Consider the following 16620-nt stretch of genomic DNA (forward strand, 5'->3'; position numbering starts at 1 on the left):
CCCTGGGAGTTCCCACAGGAGCCATGGCAACGTGTGCACATTGACTTTGCAGGTGCGTTGGAGGACAGAATGTTTCTTATTGCTGTTGATGCACACACTAAGTGGCCTGAAGTGGCTATCATGAGGTCAACCACCACAGAGAAGACCATAGAGGCACTAGGAGAAATGTTTAGTCGTTTTGGATCTCCTACACAGCTAGTCTCTGACAATGGACCTCAGTTGGTTTCACAGGAAATGGATGCTTTCCTACAAGCAAATGGAGTGCAACACATTAAATCAGCTCCATACCATCCTGCAACAAACGGCCTTGCAGAAAGGTTTGTACAGACAATGAAACAAGCATTAAAGGCATCACAAGGTCAAGGGACATTGCATCAGAGACTGCACAAATTTCTGTTAAACTACCGTAACACTCCACATGCAACCACAAAGACAACTCCTGCCAGTCTGATGTTCAAGAGAGATCTGCGCACCACCTTTGATCTTCTGAAACCCTCACCAGTAAGAGACATTGTGCAAAAACAACAAGAGAAACAAATTATGTACAGAGAACAAAAGGCAAAGGACAGAGTTTTCACGCCAGGAGATTCTGTGCTGGCCAGGAACTACAGAGGTGAACCTAAGTGGGTTCCTGCAACTGTGATTTCACAAACTGGACCAGTCTCCTACACAGTTCAAACCACTGATAACATCTGGAGAAGACACGTGGATCAACTCCTACGTACATCATCAGCACCTACAGAACTGTCTCTTGGATATCCTAAGGATACACTTGTCAACTCATCAGATCCACCAACACAAGTGCAGGACTCAACCACTTCAGAGACAAAAGTTCCAGCTGTGGACGTGTCTGAAAAAGAGACTGATACGTCTTCTTTTGCATCGGCACCAGAAGTAAACTCTCCAGTAGAGAGCACAGAGACTGATGCTCCTGCAGATCGCCGATACCCTGCCAGAGAACGGCGCCCTCCTGTTTGTCTGAGTTATTAGTCTACAGATGAAGCCATTTCAAAGTTCCCGTGTTTCCTTGATGGCTCCTTGACTGGTCCTTGACCGGTTCTTGGCTGGCCGATAATGGAAGCAGGGGGGAAATGCGATCCCCCCGCGATGACGTGGTCAATGAGGTCCCGACTGGAAACGCCCCTAAGTTGCCTGAGTGAAAACCAGCTGCAATGCCTCATTTGTCCACGGGGAGGAGCAGTGTGTTTAGACCGGTTTAGACCCACTGCTAATAGAAAAGATTAGGCTGTCCAACGATTAAAAAAATTAACTGGATTTATCACATTACAACCCTGTGATTAAACCTGATTAAAATACTAGGCTAAATATTATATACACTAATATTACTTGTTTTACTTCCATTCTTCTGTATAAAGTTGCCTAATGAAGGGTACAATATAGTTAATCCATTAGAAAGATGCAATTGAAGCTGCCGTACATCTGACAGGACACCGTCCGTCACAGGAAACACTCGCGGACACTTAATAATTCCTCTGACTGATCACTGTCACTGTCACTGTCAAACCAAGAAATAGCCCATGAGACAAACCCAGTCTACTGATTTAAAACAGGACGCGCTATTTAATACGTAGTGTTAATATTATATGGGTTCCCAATCCGACCAATTTTTTGTGTATTATTTTATCATTATTAAGGCAAAATAACTTTATACAAAAATACAAACAAACAAAACAAAATAAATTTATGTCCATCAACATTATAATGAATAGGCTATAGGCTTAATATGAGTTTACATCCAGCGTGCTGCGTGGACTTCATTACATCTGCTGCACCGCTGCTACCACAATTATGAAATGCTAAGTTTATACAGTCTGTGACTGTGACCCTCATAAAAGTAATATTTTACAAATCTGCATTATATAAACTAACGAAATTCGTTAAAGCAAGTCATTTGGTGACTTCCAAGTCATTCAGTTAAACTAAGTCTGTTCTATAGCTGCTCCGCTGGAGAGGCTGCGAGCGTGAATGATCACTGGAGTAAAGAGTTGAATCAGTGTGTCTTTTTTACACAAGTATCTGTAGTAGGCTACTGCATGACTCAGGCATGACTCAGAAGAATATGATTGTACTTTTTAATCATAGTGCGTTGTGTTAATTGATCAGCTGTGTTGTGTGTTACCGGCGCAGCACGCGTTATGTTTTTGCGCAACGTATGTGTCGGAGGCAACCGTGCTTAAGTACACTTGGGTTTTGAGGTAATGTGAGTGCGGGCCAGCGGGGGACGGGGGGCATTCGCTTTGAAAGACAATGGGACAGCACTGTGACCATCCCCCTCAACCCATCACCTTCGTGCTGGACACTTCCCCCACCGAAAATCAAGATCAAGACACTGTTTGTGCCCCCACTATATCCACATATGCTCCTGTATGTGTGGTTGAGTTTTCAGTTTTACATCTTTTCTAAGTGAGTGAGGGGTGTAGTTGTAGATGTGTGTAGTGCCCCCACTCTGTCCAGCACACATGTGTAGTTGAGTTTTCAGGTTTACACTAGGGATGCAACGATATTCGGTATTTTACCGAACCGTTCGATACGCCTTGTTCGGGTCAATACACAACAGTATCGAACGGTATTTTCGGTACGTTACCCTGGCAAAAAAAAAATTCAAAACATTATGCGGCCTCGCATGCTGTGTGATCCCCTTGGGAGCAGTGACAGAGAGCAGCACATTGTTCAGGCCAAAGCAGGCTCAGTGCTGATTGGCTCCTTGGGGATTATTCAGGGACGTTCTGATTGGCTCTGAGGCGGCATGACCAGCGCCTGGCACTGATCTTGAGAAGTGCAGCAGCAACAATGGCGAGTGAAAGAGACGCCGACGCTGGATTTGCCGTTGACTACGATGCAGACGGAAAAAGAAATGTCAACAAACAGACTACTGTGTGCAAGCATTGCTTTGCAAGCGTCGGATACGCAACAGGTAACACAACCAACATGTTCTCCCACTTACGCCACCATCACCCGTCTGTTTCAATTGGAAGAGCACGGAGCACGTCAGCGTCACGTTGTGTTGTTTACATATTATTCATACTGGGTCAAGCACTGTTTTTCAGTGTGCAGGTTGTATTAAGCCCTCTTGTTCAATTATTTTGGATGCTGCTGCACTTTACCTTGTTGTTAACGTTTTATATTTTTCATAACGGGTCAAGGAAATACTGTTTTTGAGGTTTTTGAGTCATCTTGCTCAGTTATTTTTGGATGCTGCACTTTACATTCTTGTAATGTTCACATTTTATATTATTCAGAACAAGACGCCAAGGCAAGTACTGCCTTGGAGTGTGCAGGTTTGTTCAAGTATTTTGAATGAATGCTACAATTTGTTATGTTTACATTTAATTGTATTTTTAGTTGTAGTTTTTAGTACTTAACTTAATATTTAATTTGTGTGGGTTTATGTTTGCTGTTTACTTTGATCTGATCACTGTTTTTAATAAAAGTTTGTGGTTTGATTATATCTGTGCTACTTTTAATTATTTTTACATTGCAATATTGCTTTTGCTAGTCTGAGTAGTTTAATATTAAAATATCGAAATCGTATCGTTATCGTAGCCCCAAAACCGTGATACGTATCGAACCGTGGGAAAACTGTACCGTTGCATCCCTAGTTTACACCAATAGTTAATTAACTTAGTTACTGTAGCCTTATAATAATAACGAATCTGAATGTAAACTCAATTTGTCTGACTTATATTTATCTTTTTCATATAATTAATGCTCATTCAACTCTGTCTGGCCCATATCTGTCGCGGCATCTGAGCGCTCTTTCTCAGCCATGCGCAGGCTGAAAACCTGGCTGCGCAGCACCATGACGCAGGAGAGATTTGACTATTATGAAAGCTCACGCGCTGTGCGTGATTTGTGTGACAATGGAACCAAATGGCCCATTAAGCCCAAACAAAAAGTTGAGCAATGATAATGCTAATAAGGTGGATGGGCTTACCTGGCTTAAAGTACTGAATAGACCGGGGTTGGCTGGTACAAGTGTGCTGTATAATTGCCTAAAATCAAATACAGTACTGTGGTCCGTTTTTGTCATTTCGTATTATTTATCTGAGCCTAAAAGTAAAATACGAAAGGCTTTTTTTGTTTTGTTTTTTTGTGTTAGATTCAAAACAAATAACAAAATAATCAGCAGTCAGTAGGTTATTTAATTTTTTGATTTGATTCGATGAATTTCGGATGACCACTGACCTGTCAGTAAAAATTCATAAAACATCAGAATGTGGGCTAGTTTGTGACAGAAGCGCCATCTCCTGGTCAAACCCTGTATTACAATGAATAGGTGGGTTTACAGGAAAAGATAGACACGCCCAGGAGAAGGAGGGGGTCTCTCCAGCTGCTGGAACTCAGCTGGAACTTGGCTGGGAGTCAGCTGCCATTCAGCTGGCTTTCAGCTTGGAGGGGAACTTTGAAGTGGCTACTACTGTAGATAGTAACTGACCCAAGTTCACGGGCCGGAATAATCCCCATCGGTACAGTCAAGGTTTGAGGTAGTCTACCCTCACTCCTAAGTTAGCATAATAAATAATAATAAAAACAAAGAGAAGTTGTTGAAGTGAATACTGTTAACTGGCCAATGAAAGTATGTAGACATGTTAATGTTAAGATGGCTAAGCTAGTGTTATGCTATTTTGAAGAGAAAGGAATTTAAGCAGACACTTGTTATTTCATGTAGGACATCTATTGTAAGAGGGGAGGAAATGTGGTGTATTTTGAGTCACCATGACACCCGCAGTTTGATCATGCAATGCATATTGGGTAACCCCTGCTCCCGGGTTGTTGTTATTCAGCCATGTGCTACAAGTCATGTTGCTATGCTAATAAATAGTTAACATTACGTCGGAGTCTGGATTATCATTGTTATATTAAGTAACATGGAAGAGTGAAAGATATAACACAGGCCAAAGCAACTTTTACCCTCCTGTACACACACTCATGTACTGTCACCAGTCTTTCTACTGACTGCACTCAGAGGTGCTCCGAAAGGACAGGGAAACCAAACAAATGTTTGGAGAAAAAATGTAGCCATCCACACAGTGATCTAGCAGCAAAAGCAAGTTTTTTATTGTTGACTTGTGGTTTTGGCCTATATGTGGTTCAAGCATCTGTATATATGTATCTCATGTATCCTTGGTAGTCATCAGGCATGTGTACTCATGTAATTGCTCACTTAAAACATGCACAGCATAATGTACATGCACCTAGATATAGTGGTATTGAAAAAGTGGAGAAGCCAAAAAGAGTGGGGATCACAAAAAACTTGTATCTGTGCAGTACCCCTCCATTTAGTCTAATACACTGCTGATTTAAGTAAATGGATGACAGCAGCTGTGAGCATTTAAGCTGTGGTTTGCACCAGAGTAAAGTACTGAAGACCAGCCAAATATACCATTTATTTTTATTTATGCTTTTATTGATTTATTTTTATTATTAGTTTATTTGTCAGGACCAGTGCACCTGGCGAGGTGTAAGTCGGTAATAAAACCCATTTTCCTCCTTTATAACAAAATATGTTCTTCCTGAGTCTGGTGTGATTCATGGGTGCAACATAGGTATTACGACTATAATCATAATATAATTAAACAATTAAATAAATGAACATATTGATATATTTTGAGAGAACATCCATCCATCCATCCACCTACCTACCTATCTATCGACCGTTCTTTTACTGAAAGAAGCTGAAACCATTTTGCTTTTACTTCTTTTTTTTAAGGTTACTCAACCGTTGCAGTTGATTGGGATGGACCTGATTGGCATGCTGGTGTAGACTGACAGAGGGAATCAGTATGTTTGGTTCATGATTGATTAAATGACAAAGTGGCCACAGGCATATCCACTGAAGTCAAAAACAGCAACAAAAAAAAGATAAAAAAGGAACTTTATAATTAAGTTCTTCTACCAATTTGGGGCCCCAAATGGATTCTCACAGATCTGGGAAAGGAGTTTGTGAATGAGGTAACAACTTGACATAGAACCACAATAATATAATCTGATGGTGTTTTTTTAAAGCTTCTAAATGAATACTTGGCTGTTAAACATTACCAATTAGTGTTATAGCAGGGTTAGGGTTAGGGTTAGCAAGCAATGTAAATGCTTGACTTATATTTACCTCACAGATTTGATTCACACTGGTTCTTAAACATTTTTTGTATTCACAGCTCAACAAACAGATGTGCCAGATGTGCTGGGCATTACAAGGCCATCATATCATCCTCAAACTAATGGTTTGGTGGAAAGAATGAATGGTATTATTCAGAGGTGAGGAAAAGAAGCTCTGTGGCTCCCAATGATATCATTCTACTTTTAAATCAGTTCTGCCCTCGACCCTTATGTGAACGTCTGAAAGGAATACAAAGTGTCATGGTGGAGCTGGTGCCGTAGCTAAAGTAGCAGATTGTGCCTTTATGAATCTCTCCTTCACTAAATATCTGTTTCTCTGCAATTGAGTTGTAGTTTTGACAAATTTCAGACATATTTTCTTTGTAAAAATATACAGTTTTTCCTTTTTGCTTATATTTTCAGAGCCCTCAACAAAGTAATGACTAATAAGCTGAAGGACTGGGATCTGCACCTTGATGCCGTCATGTTTGGACTTCGAACTAAAACAAACAATCACAACCAAATACTCTCCATATTTCCTCATGTTTGGAAGAGAGGGACAATACCCCTCAGAAATAGCAGACGATTATAGGGTTGGTGTAAATATATATTTAATTTGTGTGAGGGAGTATTAGATTATTCCTTCTCTAGTTTGCATGATAACTGATATTATGATGATTGTGATATTACTACTACTACTCAACAGATTGATAGTAGTGTAGAAGAAGTGGTAGCTTCAGTCCTCCTTACTGTCCAAGATAACATCACTAAATACTCAGCAGGCATTTAAAATGTGGAGGCCCAACATTAGAGGCCAACAGTGAAATGGTGGCAAACTTGACCCAAATTTCCTCAGCCCTTTCACAATTTTATGCCTTTGAGGGAAAGAGTGTAGATTTAGTAGATGACCATCGGGTGGTTTTCCCCAAAGTCAATGTTGACCACATGACACCATTCAAAGAGGAGATGCCAAGAATCCCTTAAAAGCTATTTATTTTTGATTCTTTTAAAATGAATCATGGAATGGCGCTGGTTTTTCAGATGCTGGACATCAACATCACCCATTAAATCTGAATCAGAATTATCACCCAACAGGTATAAATACCAGACAGCAAGTGCACTGAACAGTGTCAATTTGAAACTGTGCTACATGCTCTATATTATATTGACCTTGCAGGTGGCCACAGCATTCGAAGCACTTAAAGTCAGTGTAAAGTAAGAATAAATATGTGCTCTGTGTGTTGTTAACCACCCTGCCAAATTTGAATGATTAAAGAAATTGCCAAATATATGAAATTAGGCTTCAAAGTTGCATAAAAATCAGCCTCTTTCTCTGCTCCCAAACGCTGTAGGAGTGCCCGCCAAGTTTGCTGAAACCCCGCCCCCTACCAAGTGTCACCTGTCAATCAAAGTCACCACCTCTACCAGAAACATGGACGCTACGTCTGAGAGCTTTCTGCCGCTAGCTCAGCGGCTAGCTCGGCGGTTAACTCGGTGGCTAGCTCAGCTAAATTGCTAACTGTAGACTGTATTGGTAGTAGTGTTAGATGTAGTAACAATAACTGGCCACTAGGCAGGTTAACCACTGAGGAGAGCGGACTCTCAGTCTTATATAGTAGGGGAGGGACCAAGGGTACGCCACTACGTCACCATTTTCCTACATGTATAATATGTTTAGAAGTAAATCAATGAATTGACTTTACACAGACTTTAAGAAGAATCACAGACATCAAACCAGACTAACCAACATAACTGAGAATTCATCATAATTCTGGTGAATTGCCAGATGCGTCCCTTCAGAGTCACACTCTCCTTGCCCAAATGTAGACCAGGCAGGGCTTGACTCTTCAGGCACTTCACTTTCCTTCTTCTAACTTTTAAGATTTTTTACCTAATTCTAGATTTTTGTCTTTTGTGTATTTGGCTTTAATGAATGAATATATATGTGTAGCGGTTGTGTACTCTCTCTGTTGCGTTGTGTTATTGAAGAAGCACCACCACCTTGTCTTTCGGCATCAACCAGCCATTTATTCTGATGGTAAAAGGAGTGATATCCCACAGTCAGTCTCTCACATGAACTTCTCAAAAATGCACAGAGACGGCATTCACAGACTGTCACTTGAATTACAGGAAGATTAAATAAACAATATAGCATACCTGATGGTAAAAGGAGTGATATCCCACAGTCAGTCTCTCACATGAACTTCTCAAAAATGCTAAAATAAAACAACATAAAATAAGGTAAGTTTGACTTGGTGTTAGCTAGCAGCTACTACTATTTACACGCAGAGCTTGGCTAGCAAACCACCGATAACGTGGTGCACTCAACACCCTGACATAAACAATTCAAAACAATGGTAACATGCACATACAGTATTTTAAGGCTTAAGTCCGCATATAAGATACAGAACCCACGTTTAGCCATAAAAACAAGGTTAATAACTCTATTTTACAGAGCTAATAAAATGTACACCTACCACAGAGACGGCATTCACAGACTTTACCTGAGTTTAGGACGCACCCCTCAAGTCTACAGGGACCCAGCAGAGGGTGCTGCACTCATGTTACTCACATAATCTCTGTGGTAATAGCCATTATTCTCAGAGAAAATAAATAATAAAATAATAAAATGTACAACACAATAGGAAATAGACAAATGGCCAATAATAAATTTGAATCTGTGCAAATATATATTAAAAACAGGACATTTAGAAATGGCAAGTGGAATCATTAACTCCATTACATATGCATCCCTCACTAGTTGTATTCACGTATACATACGTGAAAGAATATTCTTAATAATCCATTCTGTTTCATTTCTGCAAGTCATTGTAATGTTTACCTCTGCATTCATTAATAATATCTTGTAGGTAGTTAGAACATTCATAATCATTCACACTCTGTCAGCACATAATAACTAAGAACCTGGATGCACACCATGAAAATAAGAAATGCTTTTATACACAGGAACGTTTTGATGTGCCCCAATGCTCTACAGGAGGAGGAGGAGGAGGAGGAGGTCCTTGATGACACTGATTATGATGATGACTGATTCTTGATTTAAGATTGTATAGTTTGAACATTTTTGGAATACAATTCTAAACTGTGACCCAGACTGCACACTGTTGTCATGTTTATTACTTTGTTTTTCTTTAGCTTTGATCTTGAGTTTATTATCTCTGAAAAACTATTACTGTTTCACAGAGTATATACTTAGAGTGAGGAATGGAATTATGACATTCAGAAAAGCTGTCTGCATCAGAAACCTGTTTAACATTTTGGGAAAGTTTCTCTTAAGGCCTTTGCACATCAACAGCGATGTGAATAATTATCTTGAAATGGTAACAGGTTTGAGTGGAACTACCCTAGCTTTAGCCATGGTGAAAGATGGAGAGGGAGAAAAGAGAAAACGCATGTCATCTGCTGTTGTCGGCCATTGCCCTACGGAAGGACAATCGTGCCGTTGTAGCCTGGAGGAAGGACCGCGAGAAGAAGGGAAGAAGAGAGCGAAGAAAGCTCGCTCTTCTCCTTTTGAAGCTTTGGTGATGTCAGCAGCTGGGAGTGACGTCAGGTGTCACTCAGCCAATGAGGGATGGGAATCCCAAGTGTTATCTGGGTTAGGAGTTTCAGGGTGATCCTCATCCCAGACCTGGGGAGGGGGCTCGACAAGGTTAACTTTGATCTTTGGGTAAGTTTCCCTTGGCCTGGGGAGCAAACAAAGGAGTCATGTGCTGAGTTCAGTTTCCATAGTAAGATTGAGTACCAACATTTAATAAAATATATGGCCTTTTACAGCGTTGGTGCTCCCTGTTTTTTTCCTTTAGGATGCTCAATGCTCAGTATACTGAGGCACCATTACTATTCTAGTGAAGCAGACACAAGCAGTATAACCACTAAGGAGATGAAAGGAGATAAACATATTTGTACCTCTATAAATGGCTTTTTGATGGAAGAAAAGGAAGACAGTATCATGTCTGTATCCAAAGGGGTTCAGGAACAGCAAGTATTTTATGTTAGGTATGTACATTTCAGGGCTGTGCACAGAAAACTGGGGTGCTTGTTTAAGCATGAGTGATGGACAGGCTTTTTTCCAAACTTAAAGACATTGGTTCTGGTGCCAGGTCTCTTTGAACCTTAGACACATCTCACTGCTTTTACATTATAGACTTCAATTGAACAAAAAGAGTCAGCTCTTAAATAGCAGTGCAGCTTTAACACAGATACACACTGATGTCACTGCTCCTGATTTGGGATGGTTGCAACAGTATAACAGTGAAACACTTGAGAGGCCCGTCCCTTGCAGGATGAAATCAAATCCTGAGCCAGCCGACTTGACAGCTGAATCATTTGAAAAATAGCAGGAGGACAGAGACTCTACAGTGTCTGTGGGAATTTAGACAGTGGGAGTGCTTTAAATCTCTCCCTCTTTCTCCATCCTCTGTCTTCTTCCTGTTGAAGATTTGGAGGTGAAATCACAGATTCTGCTCACTCCCATACAGCTGACTGCAGGGAGCACCCACCTCCTCTGTCCGGCTGTAGCACACACACACATACACAATGCTCTGCCAGCCTTGCATTCAGAGTAAGTCTTTGTGACCAAAAATAAACAGCCTGTAATCATCTGAGTGTGTTCTCAGCCTCAGCCTCTCCACAGTCGATAATAATCCTCTCTGAATGCTGCAAACATAATCAATATATTTTACACCGACACGGTTCAATTAATCTCCTGCCTTATTGCACACTCTGCTTCTGGGAAATAATAATATCCTGAGGAGAAACTTGTAGGCTGCATGTATAGATAGATAGATTCAAAGAATCAAAGTGAAAAGCATCCCTCGCTGGCACAATAATCTCACAACTGTTGCCCACTATCTCATTCAGAAAAGATGCCTTGCTGATTCAGTGAGGGCCTTGTGGGCAGATGTTCTCCACGCTGGACGATGCCAAGCACATTTGGCTCCCTGCAAAACAATCATGTAATGTCTTTTGGCATGTGGAACCATAGGGGTGGGGGAGGGTGGGGGTTTTTTGCATGTTCTGCATACAAATTTAGTTGGAGTTGACCAAATTGGTTTAGAATTCAAGCCAGTAGCTGTGGTTTAATTACTATACATTGAAAGTGTAAAGTATAAGGCAGCTGAATAAATATTTAATAATGGTCACAAGGGACACGACTTCATTGGTGAAACAGGTAAAACTCTTCTCACTTGGAAAATAACAGCATTGCTTGTACTAATGATTCAAATGACCCTAACCCTAACCCTACACTATGTTTCCTGACAAGCAACAGTACTCAGAGGGAAAAGTAGGGAAAAGGCAAAATAAGTGATTTATTCCAAAACAGACAAAAAGAAGCATGAGGTGTGAGTATCAGTCAAATCAGTGGTGAGTGTGTGTGTATATAAAATAAAGATGAAAGATTAATGGATGTACACAAAACGACAAATGCACTGGAGCAGAGAGAGATCCGACCAGGAAGACAGCGTCTTTATAGGCTGGCAACAATGGGCCCAGCTAAAGTATAATGAGTCAGAACAGCTGCAGCTCATTCAGAACGCTGCAGCTCCAGTTTGAACCAGAACAAAGAGATCAGAGCACATTACTCCAGTTCTAAAGTCTTTACACTGACTCCCAGTCAGTTCTAAAGTCTTTATACTGGCTCCCAGTCAGTTCTAAAGTCTTTACACTGGCTCCCAGTCAGTTCTAAAGTCTTTACATTGGCTCCCAGTCAGTTCTAAAGTCTTTACACTGGCTCCCAGTCAGTTCTAAAGTCTTTACACTGGCTCCCAGTCAGTTCTAAAGTCTTTACACTGGCTCCCAGTCAGTTCTAAAGTCTTTACACTGGCTCCCAGTCAGTTCTAAAGTCTTTACACTGGCTCCCAGTCAGTTCTAAAGTCTTTACACTGGCTCCCAGTCAGCTATAGAATAGATTTTAAAGTTCTGCTACTGGTCTACAAATCACTGAATGGTTTAGGTCCAGAATACATGAATGACATGTTAGTAGAATATAAACCCAGTAGAGCTCTGAGATCTACTGACTCAGGTCAGATAGTTGAGCCCAGAGTTCAAACTAAACATGGTGAAGCAGCTTTTACACAACTGGAACAAACTACCAGCAGAACTGAAATCAGCCCCAACTGTGAACATTTTTAAGTCCAGGTTAAAAACATTTCTCTTCTCCTGAGCTGATGATTGAGCTCTTTTAAAGCACTTTACATTTTAATCTTTCATTTGCACTCTATGTCCTTTTAATGATTTTAAAGCTAATTATTATTTTATGCTGCAATCTTATATTTAATGCTCTATTCTAGCATTTTATTTATGTCTTTCTATTTTTCTGTACTTTGTTTTTATTATTGGGGTGTGGGGGGGGTTAGAAATCTCTTTTAGAAATAACACTTCACCTTCAAATAACATTCTTTTTTATGTTTGACATTGACTGAGGTACATTATCCTCATTTTCTTACACTCCTCGTGGTTTTATGAGAAAAAAAAACACTCCACTGTGGCCACTTGATGGTTAGGGAAGAATGCAGTCACTTATAATGCAAATAGGCAAAAACAGTGTGCCTAATTGAACAGACATTCATAAACCCATCACACCCACTTTTTTGAAAGTATTTACTTTTTTCTAAGGTCACTAAATAAACTGGTATATAGCTATTCTGATCACTGCCGCAGAACAAAACAAGTCATGTGCTTCCATGTTTGCTTTTCCTAGCAGTGCATGTTCAATGGTCTCTGGTTGATTACAGTGTACAGTATAGTCCAGCTGGGTGCTTGCCTATCTTGTGCAGTTTGATTGACTATGATAAAGTTATCAACTGTGTCACATCCTAAAATGGCAGGAGACCTCACACAGTTTTAAATGTTGCTGTTGGGTGTTCCAATTTAGGTATCAGAAATTATAATTCCACCCCTCATCTGTGATACCCGAGAGATAGAAAAGACTTTCTCCTGGCCAAAATGAATTACCAACCTACTTTTCTAAGGTTTTTAATACAGTGGCTCTTAGTAATCTTGCACTCTTCCTTTGAATAAGTCTTAACCATATAACATTTTTAAATGATAGGTCACCCATAAAATAAAAAACTGTAAGACTTAAACTCACTTTTATGTCTCCACAGACACAGGAATGAGTGGAACAATATTAGCATCCTTCTGTCTGTCAGTGAGAGGCTGATGAATCGCTACATACAGTGTTGGTCAGCAAGGAGAAGAGGCATGATGTGCTTCATCGGGACTGTATTGACAGCTTCAGCACTCCTCTTTATCTAGCAAGTGGCTTTCTCTCAAACACACTGTAACACATACAGTACTCTACATGTTTAACTGTGTCTGCATACAACTCTATAACTTCAGACACATTTGCAGACTGTGTCCTTCGTTCTCAAACTGACTCACACACACACACACACACACACACACACACACACACACACACACACACACACACACACACACAAACACAAACACACATTTTGGGTAGCCTCTGTTAAAGAAGCTTCTATTGACCAAAAAACATCTGGTGGCACAGATCTGTTGAATGTAAGGCTCATAATATCGGTTGCACCCATTATATAGCTTGTCCTTGAAGATGTGTTTTTTTATTTATTTAACTCTTACTATGTGTGGAAAGCAGCAAATGTATGGCTTCTTCATAAAGGCACACTAGTGATCCAACTACCAGCCAATCTATAAATTGTCATGTTCAGCTAAAGTCTTAAAGAGGCTCACCAGTAATCAAATGTGTCATTTTCTCTATGAGTATTGTATTTTAAACCCCCGGCAGTCTGGTTTCAGACTTGGATGTAGCACAGTAACAGCATGATATAAAAAGCAGAGGTGGTAGTAACGAGTTACATTTACTCCGTTACATTTACTTGAGTACGTTTTTGAAAATCACCATACTTTTTACTTTTACTTGAGTAAATTTGTGAAGAAGAAACTGTACTCTTACATAGACCCTGACCTGGGGGGGGGGGGGGGGGTGAAACAACTGAAATCACACACTGTGATCACCCTGGCACAAAACTGGACAAGTTCAACCAAATAACTGACATGGCTTCATAAGTAGCAATCCCATGGAAACCTTAACCTTTGCTCGATCCTTCATTCAGCACTGTGTCAGATGGAAGTGTGTTGTTGAAATGAAGCATTACCCTGAAACGTGTGCAATTTTTGAAAATTGCTGAAATTAAGCAGTGCATTCATTGCATTGTAGACTCTGATTTAGTCAAAATTCTAGTACATATGGCAAGTGCTGTTATGTGTTCATCATTTGTGCTGGCGTTGAAAGCAAGCTTTTCAAGGCATTGGTGGTATAGTGGCGAGCATAGCTGCTTCCCAAGCAGTTGACCCGGGTTCCATCTCCGGCCAATGCATGATGTGCAGAGTCAGCTGTGCCATCAGGTCATCTACGGTGGAAATGGGAAGTTCTTTTAAATAACTTACAGTACACGGAGCACTAACCACTAGATGACCAGGGAGACACCAGGGTGTGGAAGGATAAAACAACTGAAAATCACCCCTGACACAAAATTGGCCTGCTTAGACCAAGTTACTGACTTCGCTATATAAGTAGCAATCTCACGTCAACTCATGCCACCTCCACTTTCCCTGACCGGGAATCGAACCCGGGCCGTGGCAGTGAGAGCGCCCAATCCTAGCCACTAGACCATCAGGGAAGCATGACTTGTAGAGGAAGGATGACACAACTGAAATCACACACTGTGATCACCCTGACACAAAACTGGACGAGTTAGACCAAATGACTGCCATGGCTTTATAAGTAGCAATCCCACTTCATGCCACCTCCACCGTTGAAAAAATTATACTTCTAGGAGTAGTTTTAAATCACTATACTTTTTACTTTTACTTGAGTAGATTTGTGAAGACGGAACTCTACTCTTACTCCGCTACATTAGGCTTTATTAAGCTTGTTATTTTTCTTTTTACCTCTTTGGTATTCATCGTGTCATTATTTTTTATCTCCCCTGCCTACGCCTCATTTTAATTAGAGAGAGACATCTGCCAAAGACTACGGTCAACTACGGACAACGGTCGGCAATGCAGACACAGACGAGGAGGAACTGGCCTCATAATGAAAGCATGTTTACCTTACAAAAAGTGTGAAACAGAAGCTACATTATGCAGTGTTTTGTCACAGACACACACACACACACACACACACACACACACACACACACACAGTTTATGAGCCTGCAGAGCCTGGTGAAAAAGTACAAAGGTTTGGAAATTTGTGTTACTTGTGGTTAATTTATTTATTTATTTATTTATTTATTTTTTATTATTTTATTGATTTTGTTTTTTATTGAAGTACTTGAGTTTACCTTGATTATTTTAATTTAAGCTATTTTGTAATTAATTAAAGGTTGAATATGTAGAATATTTATTAAAAGCTATATATTTTTTAAATAATACAGCCACGGGGCGTTTTGAGGGGTACAGAATGAAAGTATTGCTTTTCCATAAAAAAAAATTAATAAAATTTTTTTGTCTGAATTAATTTTTTTTTAATTTTTTGACGGGTTCAACAATGACTTTCTGACACGTTCTGTGTACACTGTACCAGCCAATTAGCGGCCGGAAGTGCGGGTTGCCAGGGTTGTCTGCTGTTCCGGTGCAGCTACTGTAGACTGGCACTGGGTGAAATGGAGTTGTAAACAAGCAGAGCCGTGTTGGACTTACTAAAACCAGCGTTTTTTGCTCTCAAACACAACTTTTCATCACAAAACTTCAAAAGTAAGACAGAATACCTGTTAGTCGCTGTAAATAAGTGGTTGTTTACCTTTGTATTCTTTGGCTGCTGGTTCACTGAGTTTTTAGCGCAATAATAGTGGTACTGTTGAACTCGGCAGGGTCTTAGCTTTCATATGAGATGCTATTTGTTTGTGTACCATGAAGTATCAAAACGCTAGCAATGGAAATGTGGAGAGTGGGTTGACTTTCTGACGCTATTCGGATTTTGATATTTGATCATTAATATGCTTGGTGTTTGAGTTGTGTTTGGTGTGTGTAATAATGACTTATATGTGCTTGTAGCGGAGTTTCTCCTGTTTAATTTGATGTGCAGTATGACTGTATTGCTACATCATTAGGGCAGCGTTTCATGCCTTTTGCTGCGGAGAGTCTCGGGGTCTCCCAATGGGGGGACCTTGGAGTTTAACAGGTTTACCTGCTACTCCCACTGCTGTTACAATGTAATGTACCTCGGTGGTTTCAAGTTAGTTACAGCGAGGGTATGTTCGCTTCCTGTTTTCAAAATAAAAGCACCAACTCTATTGTTATGGTTTTCTTAATAATAAAAGGCAACGGGTGTTTTATTTTGTGAAAGTGACCGGAAGTGTGTTACTCGCTACGGCTAACTTGAGTGGCTCTGAATTCGCAGGAACAAAACTTTAAGCAGATGTTATTTGGACAAATTAGCGTCACATTGTGGATCTAAAGGGCTACTTTCTCACCTAAAAAGGTTAGACATGT

General features: G+C 40.3%; 1 non-coding gene across 1 annotated transcript; it reads right to left on the reverse strand.

Moving 5' to 3' along the window:
- Window positions 1-14732: 14732 nt before the first annotated feature.
- On the reverse strand, window positions 14733-14804 carry trnae-cuc (transfer RNA glutamic acid (anticodon CUC)). Its single transcript has one exon. It is a non-coding gene; the product is annotated as a tRNA-Glu (tRNA).
- Between the last annotated feature and the right edge of the window lie 1816 nt (window positions 14805-16620).

Source organism: Scomber japonicus, chromosome 23 (assembly GCF_027409825.1).
Source record: "Scomber japonicus isolate fScoJap1 chromosome 23, fScoJap1.pri, whole genome shotgun sequence".
In the NCBI taxonomy this organism is placed as follows: domain Eukaryota; kingdom Metazoa; phylum Chordata; class Actinopteri; order Scombriformes; family Scombridae; genus Scomber; species Scomber japonicus.